The sequence below is a fragment of the Lithobates pipiens genome, unplaced genomic scaffold, assembly GCF_037356315.1.
Source record: "Lithobates pipiens isolate NorthernLeopardFrog02 unplaced genomic scaffold, aLitPip1_a1.2 Scaffold_23, whole genome shotgun sequence".
NCBI lineage: Eukaryota > Metazoa > Chordata > Amphibia > Anura > Ranidae > Lithobates > Lithobates pipiens.
This window is the reverse complement of record NW_027507785.1, coordinates 202,109,622-202,132,917: the sequence shown is the minus strand read 5'-3', so window position 1 is coordinate 202,132,917 and position 23,296 is coordinate 202,109,622. Positions and strand designations below refer to the sequence as shown.

The window sequence follows — 23,296 nt, the reverse complement described above, 5'->3', positions numbered from 1 at the left end:
TCAAACTGGAGAAGCAGTACAAGAAGTCAATAAGATATCAGATGAGCTCAGCAGTCTGCTGCCTCTCCTTTCACTATCAAATCACAGGGTGGTAGTGAGGAGGAGACCGATAAATATTACTGAACTGCAGTAAAGAAATATCAAGTCCCCACCTGTGTCAGACAAGGCTGTGCTGTGTGACAGAGCTGTGTAAATCTAAGGACTGAATGGTCAGCATTACAAATCTGTTGGCAGGTAAAACAGCTCTATTATTTTATATGTGTATTTAGCTATTTTTATGGGGTTTGGCTTTAAAGATTTTATATGGATTACCTTTCACTACCTGTTTATGAGGTTTTGTGGTGAATACAGAGAGAAGGCATGTCGTTATATTGGTACACATAGAGTTGTAGTCACTCAACATGTGAGACCTCTGCTCTTTCCTCACAACAATACTAGTTAGCATTACAGTAACTCAATTATATCATTTTGGCCATATTTTGAGCACACTGCACTTAAAGAGGAGCTCCAGGCTCCTTCAGAGAAAATTAAAAGTCAATAGCTGCAAATACTGTAACTTCTGGCTTTAATATAAGGACACTTACCTATCCAGGGATCCCGCAATGTCCTTACCTGGCTTTGGGTGCAGGCATCAGCATCTGTAGTAAGTGAAACAGGAAGTGAAGTTCACCATCTGTTCCCTACTGGGCATGCGTGAGTCTTGCTGCGCCTTATGGATGGTCCTGTAGTCTTCTGGGACCTGTGATGTGTCCAAGAATACTGCTGGGGAAGGAGCGGGGCCAAACTTCTGGCTCAGTTTACTGTGGCAACCTGATCTAGAAATGGGATGGGGTACCTGTCAAAACCAGGTACTTGCTCCCCCCTACTCCCCCAAAAAGGGCCAAATGTGGCAAAGCGTGCAAACAAGTGGAGCTCTGCTTTAAGCTGATGTTGACTTAGGATGGCATTGTTATCAAAAGACGGCAAAACTGGCATTCTCCATTGAACCTTTTTTTTAACATAGATTTTGGAAGGGTAGAACCTCAGTTGAGTTTTTATTGCTGTGTCCCTTTCCACCTCCATTCCTCAATAGCACACAATGTGAAGGGAATCTATTTATTGCCATGCATCTCTCCATCAGTGAGATTCGCCATAATTTCTTGTTCTAGTGACCACAAAGGATGTAAGCTGAAATTTGCTCATTGAGGAAATAAAGAGCAAATAACATCTAAAAGAGTTTTTAACTCTCTCCCACCCTTTATACAAAATATGTCTGGACCTACCACAATAACACAAAGGACAGGGCACTAATAACATAGAAAAAGCCCAAAGAACTGAAATTAAGTACTGAAAATCAAATCTAAATCTGAATATAACACCACATTTCCTACATACTTTCATATTCTAAATCGCAACAATTCTGAAGCATGTATTATAACTTTCAGTAAGATAACCACTTCCTAATCAATAGAAATAGTTGAAAACATGGGGGGCGCATGCGCGAAGCTCAACATGACGGACGCATCCCGTTAGAGCTCCGCTCTCACCGCCGTGATCCCGAGCTATAAATTTGCAATCCCAGGCGGCCATCACCCCTGCTGTTGTGGACCCCCGTAGCGGACCACCCCGTGCTTCTCCCGGTATGGTTTTGACCGGCCATCGGGGCAAAAACAAGCCAAAACCGATAAAAGAAGCACTGGCGCGTGCTTCCTCCAAAATGGCGGCGAAGGCCTCAGCGGCAGCCCAGCTCACCACAAACCCGCAACAACACGAGAGTAGCGAGGAGGAGGACATCTCGGCAGAGTGCACAGACGCAGCGCAATCTCCCCCACCGACAGGTATGTCTCAGACTGACTTTCTGAAACACATGGAGACCATGCTGCACAAGGCCCTCAAAGCCACTTCTGACCAAATCACAGATAGACTCACCCGCGAGATCCGTGACCTAGGCCAGCGCACGGCTGACCTCGAAACAAGGGCGGACGACATGGAGCTCACCCTACAAGAACTGGCCCATGATCAAGCAAGCCTCCGAGATGACAATGCGGTCCTCCTGTCCCGTCTAGAGGACGCAGAAAATCGCTCACGGAGGTCAAACCTTCGCCTCCGGGGCATCCCCGAGACCGTGGACGATCTCCACTCCTTCACCACAGCACTCTTCCAAGAACTGTCCCCATCGATTCCGATCGAACGACTTGAATTCGATCGGATTCATAGGGCACTAACGCATTGTCAACCCGAAGGCCCTCCACGAGATATAATCGTGAAACTTCACTATTTCCGAACGAAAGAGCAATTGATCTCTGCGGCACGAAACAAGCAAGACCTACTGTTCCAAGGTCACACATATCAGCTCTTCACCGATCTTGCACCCTCGACGATCGCGAACAGACGTACCATGAAACCCCAGCTCCAAATACTGATGCAACACCAGATAAAATACGCTTGGCGCTTTCCTTTTGCGCTCCATTTCTCCTACCAAGGCCAGCAACATACCTGTTCCTCATCCGAAGCCTTGCAAAATCTATTGGAGACTCTCCACCTTGCCGCACCTGAACCCCAGGAAACATCTCTTCCTCGCACACCAGCTCGTCTTGCTCCCTACTCCTACGCAGCCACGCCAAGGCGGAACCGCCAAGCTACACCAAGCTCGTCTTCTGTCAAGCGGGATACCCCTAAGCGCTCCTCCAGTATGGGCTTCCCTAGCCCGAAGGTATTTATCCCCCGCTGACGACCGCCATCTACAGGTCCTCTCACTTTTGAACCGCCAGATTTTGGGACTTGCAAATCCTGATCCTCCCTCCGGACTTTGTTTATTTTATGTTTTTTTGTTCTAGTATAGACATCTCTACCCATCATTTGACTTTTATGCCAGCTTCACTAAAGCTATTTCACAAAGAAAATTAAGAACATTTTTTTTTTTTTTTTTTTATATAAATATTTTTTGGTCAATTTTCACCTTCCATACTGTTTCATCGCAGTTAATTTTTCTACTATGACCAATATCCTTTGACATCTCCTTTATCTGCACTGATAGTGCCACATCTATCCGGTAGAGCTTGTTGATATTAAGTTTTATTTCCTTGTTTATATTGTTCATTGGTAGTTTTACGGGTACGCGGCGGTGAGCTGTCACTGCTCCCCCCATTTGCTGATGCACACTCCGCCTGTCTGGCCTGCGGTCAGGCGGATTGCAACACCTACTTGTTGGGCGGTGCGCCCTTGCTCACACCGCCTCACACCTCTCTCCCCCCCCCCACTCAAACTACCCTTCCTCTCACATTCTCTTTCCCTTTGCTCTGCCCTTCCCATCCCTCTCCTCCCCCTTGGCTGGTTGGCTCGCCCGGGCCCTAAGTGGTCTCTTGGACACACCCTCTCTCCCACACTATGGCCCCCCTAAATATCTTGTCCTTGAATGTTAAAGGACTCAACTCACCACAGAAGCGGGTCAAGGCTTTCCGTACATTTCTTTCGTTGAAAGCCGGTATAGTGGCTCTCCAGGAAACTCATTTCTCCTCGCACGCCACTCCCAAATTCTTCCATTCCAAATATCCCCAAGTTTTTACGGCCTCCGCAGACACGAAACACAGAGGAGTCCTTCTTGCCTTCCATCATACCCTTCTTTTCACCCCCAGAACTGAAATCAGAGACCCTGAGGGCCGGTACCCTATAGTCACAGGCCTACTCCAGGACACGGATGTTACGATAGTTTCCTATTATGCTCCTAATACGAATCCTAATCCGTTTTTCTCCCACCTCCTTCAGACCATTCGAGCACACCAAGTAGGTACTCTATTCATGTGCGGCGACTCTAACCTAGTCCTGTACCCACACTTAGATAAGTCACCCTACTCCCCAGAACAACTTGCCCCCTCCATAAAACTCCGCAAACAACTCCAACAGGCAGCATTGGTGGACACCTGGAGAGAATGCAATCCCCTTAAAAAAAGCTTTACCTTCTACTCCAACCCCCATAAGTCTTTCTCCAGAATAGATCACATTTTTATACCTATAACATCTGCCTCCACTCTCCTTCACTCACGTATATATCCCATCACATGGTCAGACCACTGCGCTACGATCACAACTGTCTCCTCCATCATCCCTACACCCGCTGGTAGAGAATGGAGCATGAACGAAGCTCTCCTTTCCAATCAATCATATTGCTTGGATATCCAGGTAGCACTCACGGAATATCTTACCCATAACACTACCCCAGGCATCTCCCCCACCCTCCTCTGGGAGGCCCATAAACCGGTCATCAGAGGCACATGTATATCTGTCGCCTCACACCTCAAGAAGATTAGACAAGAGAGATCCTGCCAGCTAGAGGCTACCCTCCACCAACGCTACCTTTGTTTCCAATCCGACCCCACGGTTTCCAATAAGTTGGCATTTGAGAAAACGAAATTAGAGTTGGACCTACTTTTGACTGAAGAGGCTGACAAGCAAATACGTAGATCTTCCCACATAGCCTATACCAAAGCCAACAAGCCCGATACTTTTCTGGCGATGCGCTTAAAGAATCCCGAGAAATCTTACAAGCCCATTAGACTCTGAATATCACAAAGGGGACCCACTAGTAACCCCGCCAAAATCCTCTCTGAGTTCAGAACTCAATTGTCTAAACTATACGAAGCCAAAACTCCCTTTTCTACCTCCCAAGCTGACGCTCTGCTCCACCCTTTACAACTTCCCCAGCTATCTTCTGTAAATTTTGACTCTATTGAAGCTCCCATTACCCTGACTGAAGTTCTGGCGGCCATTAAAACCCTCAAACCCCATAAACGCCCCGGACCCGACGGCCTACCTGCATCCTATTACAAAAAGTTCTCTGACATACTAGCCCCGCTCCTAACTAACTCCTTTAATTCCCTCCTTCAAGACCAGTCTCTTGGCAGGGACACATTGACAGCCATTATTACTATGATCCCCAAACCCAACTCCGACCATTCAATTTGGTCCAATTTCAGACCCATTTCTTTGCTCAACGTAGACGTCAAGATCCTTGCTAAGGTCTTGGCACTACGCTTGAACCCGTGTATAGGTAGACTGATACATAAAGACCAAGTGGGGTTCATCCCTCAGAGACAGGCCAGTGATAATATCCGTCGTGTGATTCTCCTCCAGCATATAGCAAAATCTAGAAATATCCCTATGCATCTGCTCTCGCTCGATATACGTAAAGTGTTCGACACGGTATCCTGGCAGTACCTTCACTACATTTTACAACGCTGGGGTTTCGGCCCCCATTTCCTACGTTGGATAGACGCTCTGTATGCTCAACCCCAAGCCTACGTTAGATATGCTGGCTCGCGCTCTTCACCCTTCCCTATACAACGGGGGACAAGGCAGGGATGCCCCCTCTCCCCCATCCTATTCGCTTGGCGATAGAGCCCCTGGCGGCCCTGATTAGGGCACACCCCGATATACGCGGCCTCGAACTAGCCTCGACATCCCATAAGCTATGCTTATTTGCCGATGACGCCCTGCTCTTCATTACAGCCCCCCATACCACTTTACCTAATCTTTGTAAACTTTTAGATAGTTTCACTACAATTTCAGGTCTAGAAGTTAATCAAGCCAAGTCCAGAGCCCTCGATGTGTCCCTGCCAACAGACGAGTTCATGCGGCTACAAAGCAACTTCCCCTTTTTATGGTCCTCGTCCTCTATTCCCTACCTGGACATCCAACTGACAAGCGACCCGTCCTCCCTTTATTGCTCGAATTACCTCCCTTTACTCAGGAAATTTGCAAGTATCTTGGCTTCTTGGCAACCGCTCTGTGTCTCGTGGCTGGGTAGAATTACAGCAATAAAAATGTCTCTTCTACCTAAATTACTCTATCTCTATAGGGTCCTTCCCATCACGGTACCCCCATATTTTCATCGTGTTATACAAAATAAAACTCTTAAGTATATATGGGAACCAACCAGACTGAGAATCGCTAGATCCGTACTCTTCCGCCACAGGACACAGGGCGGCCTAGGGGTGCCCAATTTCTCACATTACTACCGAGCAGCTCAGATAGCCCAACTAGCTCTTTATCATGCTAAATCAGAAGTTCCCCTGTGGGTTAGCCTCGAAGCTGTAGATGTCCACCCTATTGTCATTTCTAACCTACTCTGGTTACCCCCTTCCAAGAGAGGCTCTCTTACAAACCCAGTTACTGTGCATTCTTTGAAAATCTGGGACGTAACTCGCAAATCTTCCACACTCATATCTACACACTCCCCATTGCTATCTATTTTTGGTAACCCGCTCTTCCCCCCAGCTTTCAAGGAGCCGGGCCTTTTTGTAGCCTGGTCCAGAGCAGGCATAGATAGAGTCTCAGACCTCTTGAAGGGTGGTTTACCAAAAACCTTCCAGGATCTCCATGATCAATATCACCTCCCCCATACGGAATATTTCCGTTATCGCCAAATCCTACATTTCTTACAATCCCTGCCTAAACCCAGTCCAACTCAACACCACATATCATTTTATGAAAAGACATGTGATTCAGACCCACACGCCCCAGGCATTATATCACAACTATATGCCCACCTCACTCCCCCCCCCCCCCTTCCCTTCCAGCCTATGCAATGAGATGGTCGACTGACTTTTCTAGAGATCTAGACGCTGACACCTGGAGCGAGATTTGGACTAATACCAAAAACGCATCTCAAAATGTTGTTGCCTCTGAGGCTAATTTTAAAGTGCTAATGCGCTGGTACCTAGTTCCAGCTAGAATCGCCAAATACGTTCCAGGATACTCAGCGTTATGTTTTAGGGGCTGCACTGATATTGGCACCCACTTGCACATCTGGTGGACGTGCCCGATAGTCCGGCAGTTTTGGGAGGCGGTGTTCCAAATGGCATCTACTCTGTTTAAATTCGCATTACAACCAGATCCTATCTTTGCTATACTTAACAAATCTCCCGAGTGCTGCACCCGTAATCAGCTAAAACTATTCCTCCAACTCACCACCGCAGCGAAACAAACCATAGCACACGCCTGGAAGACCACTACTTTACCCTTGCCCGCATTTAGGAATAGAGTAACACAGGCTATGATTCACTGCAGGATTGAGGCCAAGCTCCTTGACCGCCTCCCCAGACACAATAAAATTTGGCAACCATGGCTGATCACTTTTTGCCTCTTGATGTTGACTTAGACGCATTGGACTGCTGAAATAGCCTGTTCACCATTGTACGAAACTTTGTTCTTCATGGACCCCCGCGCCCGGGCGGACCGGCCAGCCTCCCCCCCCCTGTCCACTCTCCTTCCCCCTCTCCACTACCCCCACTCCATCTTTCCTGCTTCTTTCTTTTCTTCCCCTTTCCTCTTTATACCCCCCCCACACTGAAAATCTTCCACTACGCAGTACCATGATCCCTACTCGGGATCGGCCCTCAAACTCAGGAAGGCTTCGTTCCTCGCTCCTAAGTATCCTCTTACCCATAACCTTCCTTTCCATACATTTGTTGTGCAATTTTTTATAACATATTCTTCTGTGACCACTTTGTTTTACTGTTCGGGTTTTGACGCCCATTATGAATGTAAAGTATTTGTTACATTATCACAAAACGATTTGTAATCCTGCACTTCAACATGTGATCTGTACTGTGTAACTGTTGTATTGCATGTTAATAAAATATGTTACAAGAAATAGTTGAAAACATTACCAGTATAGTTTAGCATTGTAACATGGATGCTGCCATTATAATTATTTAGAATCATGTATCACGCCAAATGGTGTCAGTGTTAATTTAGCACTTTTCAAAAAAAAAATTTACTTTCACATTTGAAATTCCTAGTAGAGTAAGCCCTTTATTCAGTCAATGACAAGTTCACTTTGATTTTCTTTGTACATTTCCACCTTGTTGTTTAAATGGCTGTTTAAATTGTGCCAGCACATAGAAGGGTGAGCTTTTCTCGTTAAGTGGTAATTGGGAAGGACATACTGCAGAGGTTAGAGGATCTGCTGTACAGTATCTGTCATTCTCAAGCAGTCTAACAGTGTGCAAACAGCCTGATCCAATCCCTCTATAGTAAGCAGAAATAATACAACATTTTGACCTCAGCTTATGGACAAGAGCCGGCTTGCGTCTGTTTTCCATCCCAAGAAAATGCTTTCTATAATAGGATTATTACACTATATTACTTCTCCCGAACTGTGCCTTAATATCAGGGGCATCTAAAATTAATTTACATATTACATGGCGATTTTTCAGTTAGAATTCAAACCTTATTTTTTTTTTTTTTTTTTTGCAGATTTCATCGGAGGGGCACGTTTAAATGTTTTTCAGAATAGACCCTTTTTATAAAAAAACTGTAATACGTTTTTAGTTTGGGACTTCCTGTTTAAGTGACATATCTTTGTTCAATTTGAGTTTAGATTTAGTAACAAAATGCAGGTTTCAATGCAGTACTCAGTTCCTTTCTGGCAGTGCCCCCCCCCCCCCTCAGAAACAATGCTTTATCCTGCTACCCCCCTGAACTTTTAGGATGAATGGAACCTAGCCCATGATCCTAATGGCCTGTAATCCTATGTCACGATGGACACCCTGCCTGGACATTAGGGGTCAATTTTTGTTTAAAGGGGGAATAGAATGCCCACCCCCTAAATACAGAACACTAAAACAACAAAACCTCTTAATGGGATTTTTAGGGCATAAACAACTTCATGTATAAAATTCACAATAAACCTTAGTGATTCACATTAAAATAGTAATCAGTATACAAAGTTAAAACAATTGAGGTGGTTCCAACAATTTTGTTGATAGATAGAGACAGATAACTATGTACTTCTGTCAGCCAATAACTCATAGGAATGGAGATTACCCAATGCTTTTCAAAATAGACATGTTAGAACTTCCTTCTTCAGGGAAAATTGATTATAAGTAGTTACATTATCTACAACTAAAGGGATACCATTAGATAAATTATCCATAGACACAGTACATACTAGTCACAATGGAGGAGTTTTACTAAAATCGGAGAGTGCAAAATCTGGTGTAGCTGTGCATGGGAGCCAATCAGCTTCTAACTTCAGCTTCTTCAATTAAGCTTTGACAAAACAACTGGAAGCTGATTGGTTTCTATGCATATCTGCACCAGGTTTTTCACTCTCCAGCTTTAGTAAATCTCCCCCAGTGTGTATTGTTACTGACCTGTATGGGTAGAGAAAATTAGACACAGAACCGTATCATGTAAAATCCAAATGAGAAAAACTTTGCTACTGCTTGCTGCCAGAAATCCTTGGAGTCAAGGTGCCAGAGCTCATGTCTTTCTGCCCACTGGGGGGGTGGGGAAGCCTCACATGGAAATGCACCCAGTTTTCACAAGGAAGACAAATATGATAAATCAAATAAAGTAATCATTATATGGTGGCTGGCAGTAATTAATTGTGCATCCTATTCAGCCCGACCTAAAATGCTTACTTGAGCTACATTCGTTGATGTGATTGCCTAGAGGTGCCCAAGACAGCAATATGAAAGCACAGAATAAAATGGGGGAGGGGCACAAGAAAAGAAAAATATTTGGACTCCATCCAGCTCCTTCATAGAATGTGAGATACTTAGAAAAAAAGGGGGAGAACTGTGAGGATACCATCAAATGAATCCCCAACTGTAGTCTTATAGATGGTAAACATATGTGAAAAAGATTACTTTAATGAGTTAATAAAAAATAAAGCATTCCAGCAAGTGTACAAAAAGGCTGGTCCTTCACATAAAGGATCATCAGGAAGGTCTGCAAAAGGCCGCTGATATTCCCATCCAGAATATCTAAGAGGAAGAAAGCAAGCCAGCATTTCAGGAAGTTATCAGATTATCGTAGAAAAAAATAATAATAATAATCCCACAGTCCAAAAATTGGAAAAGGGCAATTACATCAATTCTTTGCATCATTCAGATTTGTTTATTGCCGGAGGGAAGAGGCTTAGGGTTGAATTGGCTTTTTACTTTAACCTCAAATGATATGAATGATACCATGATCATCTATCAATGAAGAGACAAATGCAGTCCCATTTACACTGGCTGATTTCAATGCTGAGTTGATATTTTCTACAGCTTCTATACCAGCTGTGTTTTTTCAGATATCAAAATCATTTCATACCTTACATACCCTTTTTTTTCAATCACGCTTTGGGGTTGATTTACTAAAGGCAAATAGACTGCACTTCGCAAAGTTGCTCCAGAGCTCAGTAAATGAAGTAAACCTTCACTTTGCAAAAAATACCCAATCACGTGCAAGGAAAATTAAAATAAACTGCATTTTTGCTTGCACAGGATTGGATGATGGAAGTTAGCAGAACTTCTGCTCATTTACAGGCATACCCCACTTTTAAGTACACAATGGGGTTTATTTAGTAAAGCTGGAAAGTGCAAAATCAGGCTCACGTCTGCATAAAAACCAATGAGCTTCCAATCCCGGCTTGTTCAATTAAACTTTGGTAATAAAACCTGGAAGCTCATTGGTTTCTATGCTGATTTCGTTCTTTCCAGCTTTAGTAAATAAACCCCATTGTGTGCTCAAAAGTGGGGTATGCTGTACTAAGCTCCTGAGCAACTGCACTTGCAGAGTGCAACTGCACTTTGCAAATTGCACAGTCTATTTCCCTTTAGTAAATCCACATCACTGCTCACATTCAAACCACAAGAAGGAACATACTGGTATAAGTTGTTGGCAAACCTCCACAAATACTTGGACCTTGCTCTGTCGTTTACCACAAGGCCTTGTAATCCTGTGCTTGGTATACATAGGGAAAACTTTGGCACTCTGTTTTGTGAACTACAATCTTTTTGATACCAGAGATCCGGCATCAGCATTCTCACACATGATGGCTGCATTCTAAATACACAACTATTGACAAATTGTTTGCTGAGCTTTATGGAACTAAAAACACCTGCATTATAACTTAGTGAACTGGAACTCTTGAGTGTCTTGTGCTCATACTCAAGCTACTACTTTGCCTCTGAAACTGTTGGGGCATTTTTTTTTTAATTTACTGCACTTACATGGTGAGCACCTATATGGCAGCTGGTGAAAGGCTTTTGAAGTATACAAATACATATGCATTCCCTCCCTGGAACTTCTTTTCAGTTACATGCACACCCGAATGCTTCAGGAATTCTGGACTAGGTGCTGGAATGTGCTATACTCCAGCTCCAGCTGCCACTTTACATGGGGAGAAATAGGCAAAGCTTAGTCTCTGAAGCTTCAGTAAAATCTATAATAAGCATAGCATGCAGGTATAATTAAATCTAAACATTTTAAATAACTGCATACGGTTCCAAACTGTTAGTTAACCTCCCTTTAGTCACAGATATAGTTGCTGTGAAGAAAAAAATTTTTTGTTTTACCAGGGTAATTTCACACTGATTCTGAATAGGAGTGACTGATTTATTATAATCAGCTGGTGTAGTTTCTGTGTTCTAAAGAGGAGAGCAGCAGTGTCTGCATTAATTTAGAATTATTTAGTCCATGGGGAGTATCTCACCAAAATGTACATTTCTGACAGTTGTCCCGTGAGCTGGTACTGTATATATTTATATTTATATGTAAAACTTACATTTCTATTACAGGGGGTGACTAAAATTTGACTTGTTTCTTAGTGCAGACTTCTGAGAAAATCAGCAAGCCAATCACACTAGCAGGAAATGGCATTTCTGGGAGTGTTCTGTACACCAGTTATCTCTTATGCCCCGTTATCTTATACGATCGGTAATTACCCCCAACAAGTCCATTGTGAGCTTTTGGTTAGAAATTCCGACCGTGTGTATGCTCCATCGGACTTTTGCTGGGGGAATTTACGCCAGCAAAAGATTGAGAGCAGGTTCTCAATTTTTTGGTTGGAAAGTTCCGATCGGAAATCCCGATCAAATTCCGTCGCGCAAAATTCCTACGCATGCTTGGAAACAATTTTACGCATGCTTGGAAGCATTGAACTTAATTTTCTCAGCTTGTTGTAGTGTTGTACGTCACTGCGTGCTTGACGGTTGAAAGTTCAGAGAACTTTTGTTTGACCGTGTGTATGCAAGCCAAGCTTGAGCGGAATTCCATCGGAAAAACCATCCAAGTTTTTTCAGACGGAAAATCCGCTCGTGTGTACGGGGCATAAGTTGCCATATTACATTTAATTTTACAGAATATTACCCAACTGCAGATTGAATTATTTTTAATAACATTAAATCACAACAATACTTGTGTAGCAATTGTATATGCTATTTCATTATCTTTTATTTGCTATATATTTTACATAAAAGTGTAGTTACCATTTAAAGGGAATGTATAGTCATTTCATTGGGTTTTTTTGTAATATATTTAGTTAAATGGATATAGATAAAAGAAAAATGCATTTATTTTTAAAAATCTTTTCTTTATGTATATGTGTAATGATATGTTTGCTTATTACATATACAGGCACTGCTTTCTGCTTTGTAATGCTATACAATAGCAATGCTTTACTGCTCTTCTCAATGCAAGTCAATGAGTTGGGGGACACACTGAAAAAATGCACTCTCTATGCAGCTAATCTAGCTAGCTTCTGGTGATTAATTTACAAATAACTGCATGTACTACAATTACAAAATATGGGAGAATTTTTTTTTTCAATTACTTTAGGATAAAAAGTGCAATAGTAATACTTTGCTAGATAAAATGCACAGTATCTTCCCTTTAAGCAGTATACAAATCCTTTAAGCAGGAAGCTGGGAGAGGTAGTGGACAATATGCTTTTCTATAAAACAATTAGGGTATAATTGTCTTTTAAAAGTATTACTATTTTTCCTGTGTGCTTTCATTGACCTTTGAAATGTAATGTATCAAAAAAAGGTTCTAGAAAATTTAGATGTCTCAGGCTCCACAGCCTTTCAGCATCTAAAAATTGATCAGACATTTCTGACTACCCATGTGGGAATATATATGGGTATTGGGCAGGGGAGTGCTGGCAGCCTTAGGCCTGGGGGGCAAGTCCAGTCAAGTGGCCCATTGAACCACTGAATCGGCTCACCACCCATCTATACCACATTCCCCTTACAGAGAGAGAGGGAGACTGCTCCACATTGCCCCAAAGAGAGAGAGACTGCTTGACACTGCCTGCACAGAGAGAGAGACCACTTCACACTGTCTCCACAGAGAGAGATCACTTCACACTGCCTCCACAGAGAGCGACACTGCTTCACACTGCCTCCACAGAGAGAGACCGCTTCACACTGCCTCCACAGAGAGAGACCCCACTTCACACTGCCTGCAAAGACCCCGCTTCACACTGCCTGCACAGAGAGAGCAGTCACTTTCTGTGCAGGCACTGTGAAGCAGTCAGTCTCTGTACAGGCAGTGTGAAGTGGAGCAGTCTCTTAGAGAATGGAGCAGTCTCTCAGAAAGAGACTGCATGATTGCCCAAAGAGAGACTGAGAAAAAGAGCTTGCCCCTTCCCCACACCCAGTACACAGACCAATGAGACTGCAGGAAGATGAAGACTAAAGACTGTGCTGTCACTGCCACAACACTAAGCACTACCTGTGGAGTCTGGAGCTTCTCTGGTGAGTGAGCACCACACCACTAGGCAAGCCAAGCAAGCAGAGTAGCTGAGAGTCACAGTGAGCGCAGCAGGCTAAACTCGCAAGTCCTGCTGTCTCCCCGGCATGAACACCAGATTCACCAGGGTGCAGGTTCCTCCTGTCTCAATTGCGGATAGTAAGAAATGCACATGCAGGCGCATGCCGGAGCACAGGCCAGATTAAGGGCATTGTGGGCCTGGTGCTGCAGTGAAGCAGGTTTAGGAGTGGCAGGGATATGATGTTATGAAGCCCAGAACTTGAATTACCAAGCTTCCGTAAGAGCCGTGTGTCGGTGTGTGCTCTGAGGTGAAAGTTTCCAAGCCATCAGAATACAGTGATCACTGCTGGCAGCTATAGCAGCCAGCACTGATCGCTAAAAAACATAAAGACACGCTGGTTGTACTGTCAGTTGATGGAGTCAAATTCTGTACATTCAGTCTGCACAGAGATAGATTGAAATGTCTGCTGAACCGGCAGAATTTCAATCTGTCTATTGTGGCCTAAGTCCACCAGTCTCTGGGTTTAATAATATCCTCAAATCTTCTGAAAGGGGGGCTCCACTTAGGTGTAGAAATTCACTTTGAACTCCACCTTATTTCTAGAACTCTCTTTAGGGTCCTTTAACACTGAAGGCGCTGTACAGGCATTTTAGTGCTAAAAAATAGCACCTGTAAAGCGCTTCTTATGCCACCCCAGGTTTCCCACTGGGGCGGTGCGCTTGAAGGACATTCTGAAAAGTCCAGCAAGCAGCATTATTGGGGTGGTTTGGGAGAGGTGCCCAGCCCATTGAAATGAATGTAACACTTTCTTTGGCCACTAGTGGGGGTTAAAAGTGCCCCGCTAGCGCCACTAAAACAATGATAAAGCACCACTAAAACGAGCAGCGCTGTACCACTACCGCCCACATCGCCCCAGTGTGAAAGTACCCTTTGGTATTAGATGTGCAAACAAAAAGGTGAGACCACATCTAATACCTACAGAGAGTAATGGAAATAAGGTGGAGTTCAAAGTGAACTGTGTCATTACCTGCAGGGATTGGCATTTAGGGGGGTTAAAGCAGGCAGGGATGAAATGTGATATCAACTATTTACTGCCTGTCAAATGCCTCTGAAAAGTGACCTGAGCATGGATCACTTTTCAGAGGAGTGGCAGTGGCTGCTGCAAGTGAATACAAGCATTTAGGTTCACACTGGTGTGCTGCGGTTTGGCTGCAGTGCGGGTGTACTGGCGGATGTCACACCCACTCAGACTTCTTTTTGGTTACTCATTGTTGCTGCATGTTCTGAAAGTGCACCAAACATGCAGCATGCAGGACGTTTTGAGCACTTTCAGAACATGCAGTAAAAATGTGCATCCTCTATGTCCCAGAGGCAACATGCAGGATGACTGCCAGTACACCAGCACTGCAGCCAAACTGCAGCATGTCAGTGAGAGCCCTCATCATACCACCTAGCCCTAGGAGGGCAAGGTACTGGCACAGGCTGCTAGAAAAAAACTCTTTGGCTGCAGAGAGGAGGAGAGAGGAGGAGCTCACTTACTTGGATGGTCCCAGCCTCCCAGGAGCCTCACTGGATTCCAGCCAACTGCTCAGATTGAGCAGAGAGCAGGTCCAGCCTCTGCCAGCCAATGGTGTGGAGTAGGGAGGGGCTGGGCGGGGCTGTGCTGTGTAACACAGACTGTCAGCCCTGACATGAAGACATCGCTGGCTCACAGTACTGGACTCGGCCAGCTCAAGAACTGTGCATGTTGCGGTTTTGAGCTGACGACAAAGCAGCCTTTGCCACCGCATATCAGAGCAGCCCAGGGGGCAATTGCATCCCTGCCCCCTGGCCCAGCCCTCCCCTGGTATTGGGCATATGTGTGTTGTATGCTTATTACTGTAAATTGTACAGGCACATTCATAGTGAACACTTATCACTTATCTTCTTGCTTTAGAGCAGTGGTCCCTAAACTGTTGCTGGAGGCCCAGATGCAGCATTTTTGCTTGGCTTTAACTGACCAAGCAGGGGCTCTATTACCTCCACTGACACCAATGGAGGGGTAATATTGTTCCCACCAATGTCACCAATGGAACTTAATTCCTTCCACTGACTCCAACAATGGGGCAATATTCCTCCCACTGATACCGTCAATAAAGCACTTTTTCTCCCACTGACACCCAAGGATGGGAGCACTATTCTTCCCACTGATATTAACAATGGGACACTATTCCTCCCACTGACACCAATGATAGGGTTCTGCTATTGTCACTGATATCAACAATGAGGTACTATTCCCCCCACTGATACTAATGAGCGGTGCTAATGCTCCCATTAAAACAAACAATGGGGCACTATTCTTCTCACTGACATCAAGGATTGGGCACTATTCCTCCCCCCTGCACCAACGATAAGACACTATTTCTCCCACTGAAACCAGTGACAGAGCACTATTCCTCCCACTTATACCAACAATGAGGCATTATTCCTCCCACTGATACTAATGAGGGGTGCTATTCCTCCCACCAATACAAACAATGGGGTGCTATTCTTCTTACTGACACCAATGATGGGGTACTATTCCTCTCCCTTGCACCACCGATAAGACATTATTCCTCCCACTGACACCAGTGACAGAGCACTATTCCTCCTACTGATACCAACAATGGAGCACTATACCTTCCACTGACACCAACAGTGGGGCACTATTATGCCCACTAACAATGATAGAGCAATATTCTTCTTCCAATAACCACAGGTGCTATCTTATTTTTTACTTTCAGTTTTCAGTAACCCTCAGTTATTTTCTTACTCCCACTGACCTAGTCCAGGGCATTTTTACTCCCACTGGCCACATTTCAGTCTCCATAAGGTCAGAGGTATAAAGTTTGGGGGCCCCTGCTTTAGAATATACAGGTGCTCAGGGGTGTTGTGTCTACAGGGAAGGACAGGGACTCCAAAGACATCAAATCCAAATGGATTGATTGACCATTACCTGCAAAAAGGATAAACAAAGGTTTTTGGTTTTAACCCATAGAGATAATGATAATTGCCCAGTGTTTCTGAAATCAATCTTAATTTCTCTAGTCCACAAGTATTCTCACATGCTTTTCTGGTCAAATAATATCTTAAAAGAACAACAGACATACAAATTATAATAATTAATACTAATGATGATAGTAATGATATTCACAGAGATGCATATATCCTTTGCATGCTTACTGAGATAGAGCTTATAGAAGAATTTGCTGATTTTTTTACTATACAATAATCTCTTTGAAGGACACAACCTTTGTAAAGTCTGAGATGTCTGACAATATAAACAAAATGGGTGGAACACTTATACAGTCGATAGTGTTTAATTTATTGATGTTAAATACAACATCAAGTACTTCACGTAAGGTATCTTGTGCTGCTTTTGAGTTTTGTGGTTGAAAATGAACATCGTCCTTTAGTAATAATTGGCTAGAAAGCCTTTGAAAATACACATTAGCCATTCTCCTCACCACTTTTAAAAATTGTTCAAAAGAGTTCAGTTTGCCTGTCTTCTAACCTTTGGAACATAAAAAAAAAATCTTGTAACTAAGCTAAATTAAGTGGCAATTGCTGGATTTTACAATACTCCCCTTGGCAATTGAACCTTTAGAAAAATTCTATAGAGGCACTGTGTATGTCTAGCAGAGTGTAATCCAAATCAATAAACTTAATTCTTGACATAACAAGACAGAAGTAATGACTGAGAGCTGGTAGGTTTGTAAATTTAGTTTTGCAATTAATTAGCGATTTGTTTTTGCTCTTAGGTAGATGTCTTGAGGTAAGCCGTGCACTGACTGTACCAGAATGCAATATTAGATATTCTGTATATATTTAATGCTGGTGTTCAATGTGGTTGAATACCTACTTATTTATTTAACTTGTCTTTAGATTAAAACCTGTTAAATATGGCATAAACTTAGAGCTTCACGTAGAAGAAATCCCATTCCCTTAATATACATTTTTGCCTTCGTTTTAGCAGTGTTAGACTTCATAATTATTATTTTTTTCAATAGAACTTATTGTAAAAAGTAACAATACAAAGACATGGCAAAAGTGACAGGACAGTGTCACATGTCACCTGAATTGAACATTTTGAGTAAGTAATGTATACAATAGAGAACGAAGAGTAAAAATGTAGCACTAATATAAATAAAAATACATTTTTACTCTTCCTTTTCACATGAATATTTGTCACATTCGTATGTAGCAGCTGCACTTATATATTTTTTCATAGTATAGCGCAGTATATTTTTTTACGTTTTTCACATACAATAGAGAGTGCATAACAGTGCTTTTAGGGAGTACAGGATATATTACAGTAAAAGAGTAGTAAAGGCATAGAAAAATTTGTTCTACCCTGATCCCCCGTAACTGAATATGCAAAACATAAACTCACACCATACAGAATAAAGCATGAACAATTGAGAACTGGATGAAACCTCGTTGCAGGAATACCAAACATGGGGGGCGGGGGGGGGGCAAATGTACACCAGCTTCCTTTAGATAAGGCACCTGAACCTATAGTAGAATTTGAGAGCAAAGTATTACCATCTAAGTTGCGAGCACAATAGAGGAGCTGATTGATTTTTTTTATGTCCATATCCCTGGAAAACTTATTGAGATAGGGAGGTTTTCAGGGGACTTCATTATTTAAAAAAAACAAGCACTACAAATATTCCAGTGCTGCACTGAAAATACTATTAAAAATAAAGAAACTGTTTTCCTTTATATTATCTAATAAAATAAGTTCAGCTTTGATTCCACTTTCCCCATTCCCTCTCCAGTCTGGCTTCAATTCTGAATGTTGTTCTGAATGGTAAACAGATCAGGGCAGATTGAGGTTGATTTACTAAAACTGGAGAATCCAAGTGCAGCTCTGCATAGAAACCAATCAGCTTCTAGGTTTTATTGTCAAAGTTTCTCCCGCCTTTTTATCCTGACTGAACATCATATGACGTCCTGTCAGGATGCGCTGATCCTGCAGCCACTGGGCTACGCAGCGTCCAGCGTACGTGGGGGATAACCAATCAGTGCACCGTCTCATTGCCAGTACCTTGTGACCAATCACAGCAGGTCACATGAGAGTTGTACACAATGGATGGCTTCCTTTCATGCCACCCTTTGTGTACAATTGTGTTTCTAGCTGTAATTGGTCAATTTGATCACATGGTACAGACAGGACCAATCACAGCCCATATGTACCTACATAGTTAGTAAGGTTGAATAAAGACACCAGTCCATCCTGAGTGATTGTCTACAATTGTCCCTATCCCTGTACATTGCACACTCACATCGGTCCCTACCCTCAAGGAGCCCACAATCCAAGGTCCCCATTCATATACTAGGGCCAATTTTGGACAGAAGCTAATTAACCTATCTGCATGTCTTTGGAGTGTGGGAGGAAACCAGAGTACCCAGAGGAAACCCACACAGGCACAGGGAGAACATGCAAACTCCAGGCAGGTAGTGTCATGGTTGTGATTCGAACCAGTGACCCTTTGTACTGCTAGGCAAGAGTGCTAACCACTACACCACCATGTGATTAGCTTTGGCCAGTCACAGGTAATTACAACAAAACAGATTGAATGATTCCGTTTTTTTGGAATCTGATTCCAGTATGTGAAGAAAAAAGTCCCTGCACCTTTATGCAAATCCAATGCGAGTTCAGCCATACATCTGTATGGCTGAACTTACATTTCACAGATATCGCATGTGATCGGCACAACGGCGATGCGATGTCTGTGTTCGCAATAGTGTGAACCCAGGCTCAATGCTGACTTTCCCACAGAAGTCAGTAGAAGTCTCAATGTTGGGCAGATACCAGCAATATACCAGCAATAGCACAAAAGTCAGCTATCAGAGGTGGAGCAGTATATTATTCTCTAATAGTCTCTAAAATATAAATCATTTTTTAATTTTTCAGAATAGTTTTTACTGCCTGTGTCTATATATGCAAGAAAAATGAATGGTGTCAGAAAAAGAATAACGTACTGCGTCGATAGGAACACACAGATTGGCTGAATAGTGCTTACTCATAAAGTGTTGCTTTGTTTAGCCATTTTTTTATATGTAGCATTTTCCAATTTGTGCCTCATCAGTGTTGAAACATCAGTGTTTCTTGGAAATATCACACAGTAAATGTTGTTGATGATTCATGCATCGTAGCCCAATGTACTATACTGCTTACAGCAAGACTGATTCTGTTAGTGAATTTTCAATGCTGGATGTGAATGAACGAAAATGGTCCACGTTGTAAAGATGGCCAGCAACAAAGAGTCTTGTTTTTTCTATTAGCTCGCGCTCCTCCCTCCCCATTCCCTTAACTTATTGTGACAATTTTTAAAGACTGGGGCAAAGCAAAACTGATGAAAATTGGAATTACTGTTCATGTTAGCTATTTAGGATTTATCTTTCATTACCTGTGAAAATCAAACAAGAACCATTTCAGCTACTATGGCAACTGCTCCCCCGTTTGCTTCACTTTTTTATGAATCAGCTGCATGGTGTTCTAATGCAACATAATACACAGCAGCATGTTCTGATGTTGTAGCTTTCAATATTCCAAGGTTGTTTGCAAACATACAGTATGAATGCAACAAATGAATGACATATAGTTAAACCCATTTAATGGATTCACTTTTCTGATTAGGCATGTAAGACTAGACAAAGATATTGGGCACATGGGTGTTGGATGCTAATTACACCTTGATAAGCAAATCATATACAGTGCCTTAAAAAAGTATTCATACCCCTTGAAATTTTCCACATTTTGTAAAGTTACAACCAAAAACATAAATATATTTTAGTGGGATTTCATTTGATAGACTAACACAAAGTGGCACAAAATTGTGAAGTGGAAGTAAAATGATGAATGGCTTTCAAACTTTTTTACAAATAAATATCTAAAAAGTGTGGCGTACATTTGTATTCAGCCCCCTTTACTCTGATACTCTTAACTAAAATCTAGGGGAGCCAATTGCCTTCAGAAATCACCTAATTAGTAAATAGAGTCCATCTGTGTGTAATTTAATCTCAGTATAAATACAGCTATTCTGTGAAGCCCCAGAGGTTTATTAGAGAACCTTAGTGAACAAACAACATCATGAAGGCCAAGAAACACACCAGGCATGTCAAGGAAAAAGTTGTGGAGATGTTTAAAGCAGGATTAGGTTATAAAAAAAATCCCAAGATTTGAACATCTCACAGAGCATTGTTCAATCCATCATCCGAAAATGGAACGAGTATGGCACAACTGCAAACCTGTCCACCTAAAATGACAGGCCAGGCAAGGAAAGCATTAATCAGAGAAGCAACCAAGAGGCCCATGGTAACTCTAGAGGAGCTGCAGAGATCCACAGCTCAGGTGGGGGAATCTGTTCACAGGACAACTATTAGTCAAACACTCCACAAATCTGGTCTTTATGGAAAAGTGGCCAAAAGAAAGCCATTGTTGAAAGAAAGCCATAAGAAGTCCAGTTTGCAGTCTGTGAGAAGCCATTTGGTCAGATGAGACCGAAATGTTACTTTTTGGCCTAAAAGCAAAACGCTACATGTGGCGGAAAACTAACACTGTACATCACCCTGAACATACCATCCCCGCCGTGAAACATTGAGGTGGCAGCATCATGTTGTGGGGATGCTTTACTTCAACAGGGACAGGAAAGCTGATCAGAGTTGATGGGAAGATGGATGGAGCCAAATACAGGGCAATCTCAGAAGAAAACCTGTCTGCTAAAAAACTTGAGACTGAGGCGGAGGTTGACTTTCCAACAGGACAAAGACCCTAAACATACAGCCAAGACTACAATGGGATGGTTTAGATCAAAGCATATTCATATGTCAGAATGGCCCAGTCAAAGTCCAGTCCTAAATCCAATTGAAAATATGTGGCAAAACTTGAAACTTGCTGTTCACAGACACTCTCTATCCAATCTGACAGAGCTTGAGCTATTTTGCAAAGAAGAATGGGCAAACAAATTCACTCTCTAAAGCTGGTAGAGACATCCCCAAAAAGACTTGCAGCAGTAATTGCAGTTAAAGGTGGTTCTACAAAGTTTTGACTCAGGGGGGCTGAATAAAAAACACATGCCACACACTTCAGATATTTATTTGTACAATATTTTGAAAACCATTTATCATTTTCCTTCTACTTTACAATTATGTGCCACTTTGTGCTGGTCTATCACATAAAATCCCAATAAAATAAATTTACGTCTTTGGTTGTAACATGACAATATGTGGAAAATTTCAAAGGGTATGAATATGTTTTCAAGCACTGTAGCTAGATTGTACAGAGACCATCAGGTATACAGTAAGTGAACAATTTGCCTATTTAGTTGAATACTGAATTATTCAACTTTAGGGTGCCAAGTCACAGGTACCATAACTATTAGGCAGAAAAGGACAAATAAGTTGTAAAAGTGAATTCAGTCAATATTAGGTTGTCATTAATTTTAGTGTCACACAATAAAAGAAAAAATCTCTTCTTAGTGGCCTAGCATGATGAGCCTTTGGATGCAATATACCTTTAATGTAATATTAACTTGTGCAAATTAGATATTTGACAGCTGCAGGACTGCTCATTAGGCATTTTGGTTTAAAATTGTACAAAATACAGTTGAATTTAATTTTTAAATCCTATTACACATATATAGTCTACCCATGAAAAGGTTGTCAATGAATATTGTTTAGGGAAAGGGGGTAGAGAAGAGGAATGGACAGAAGGGTCTTGTCTGCTGTTGATATTTGGGAGATAAAATAAAATGACTGCTGGATGCGAAAACATTTTATTTATTTCACAAACTCCTCCTAATTGTGCCTGCTGCTTTCACTTCATTGAATCCGTGTCTACCTTCTTTTTTCATTTCTTTCATGATCCTCATCTGCTTTGCTGTGCAATTCATGTGACCTTATTTACAGCCTTTATTGGTCTGCAAACAGTGTACAATGGGCAAAAACTCAATGCTTTCAGGTTCATGCCAGGTAAAAGATTGATATTATTATTATTATTACCAAAATTTTGCACATTTATCACCTGAAATATGCACGAAAGAGAAGATATATTTTTAGAATTGCCACTGCTACTGATACCTGTTTCTAAATACTCCAATGTACCTATTACAAAGGAAGATTAGTATAAAAATAATATAATAGAATTTTCCTTCTTGCAAATTATATTTAAAAACTAGAAATGTAAAACCAGTTACCTACTTAGCTATAGTAAAATGTCATTGCTCATTTGTACATAACAATGCCAAACCCTCAACTCTCCATGAAATAGTTCAGTAGCTGTCATATTTTATTGGATGGTTCCATTACATTATCCAATAAAGATGATTGGTGTAGTGACAAGATCACATTTCTGTCATTACTGAGACTCATATATATAAAACACAGGCAAAAGAAAAATTAAGCTTTTACCCATAATCACCAGACAGGCGTTAACATTTACTTTAACCTGATGTAAAGAAATGGCATTTTGAATAAATGACGTGCATAACATTTTCATCATTTTGATATGCTTGGGGTTTGGGGTTTATAAAATAACATGTTCTGGCATGGCTTGTGGTAGCAGGAACGTAACACCCCATTTTTTCTGCTTTTTATAACTGTAAAGTAATACTATATATACTTTATAACCCAAATTAGGGGAAGAGAAAGAAGAATATGAATGTTTTACCAGCACTGAAAAACTAGTACATAATGAATCTACAATTTACTGTGGATGTTTTCAGACCAGCTGTAAAATGCTATATA

General features: G+C 42.1%; 1 protein-coding gene across 8 annotated transcripts in view; it reads left to right on the top strand.

Annotated features, from left to right (window-relative positions):
• NTNG1 (netrin G1) overlaps positions 1–23,296 on the top strand; it is a 411,337-nt gene that overhangs the window by 327,683 nt on the left and 60,358 nt on the right. The window lies entirely within an intron of this gene.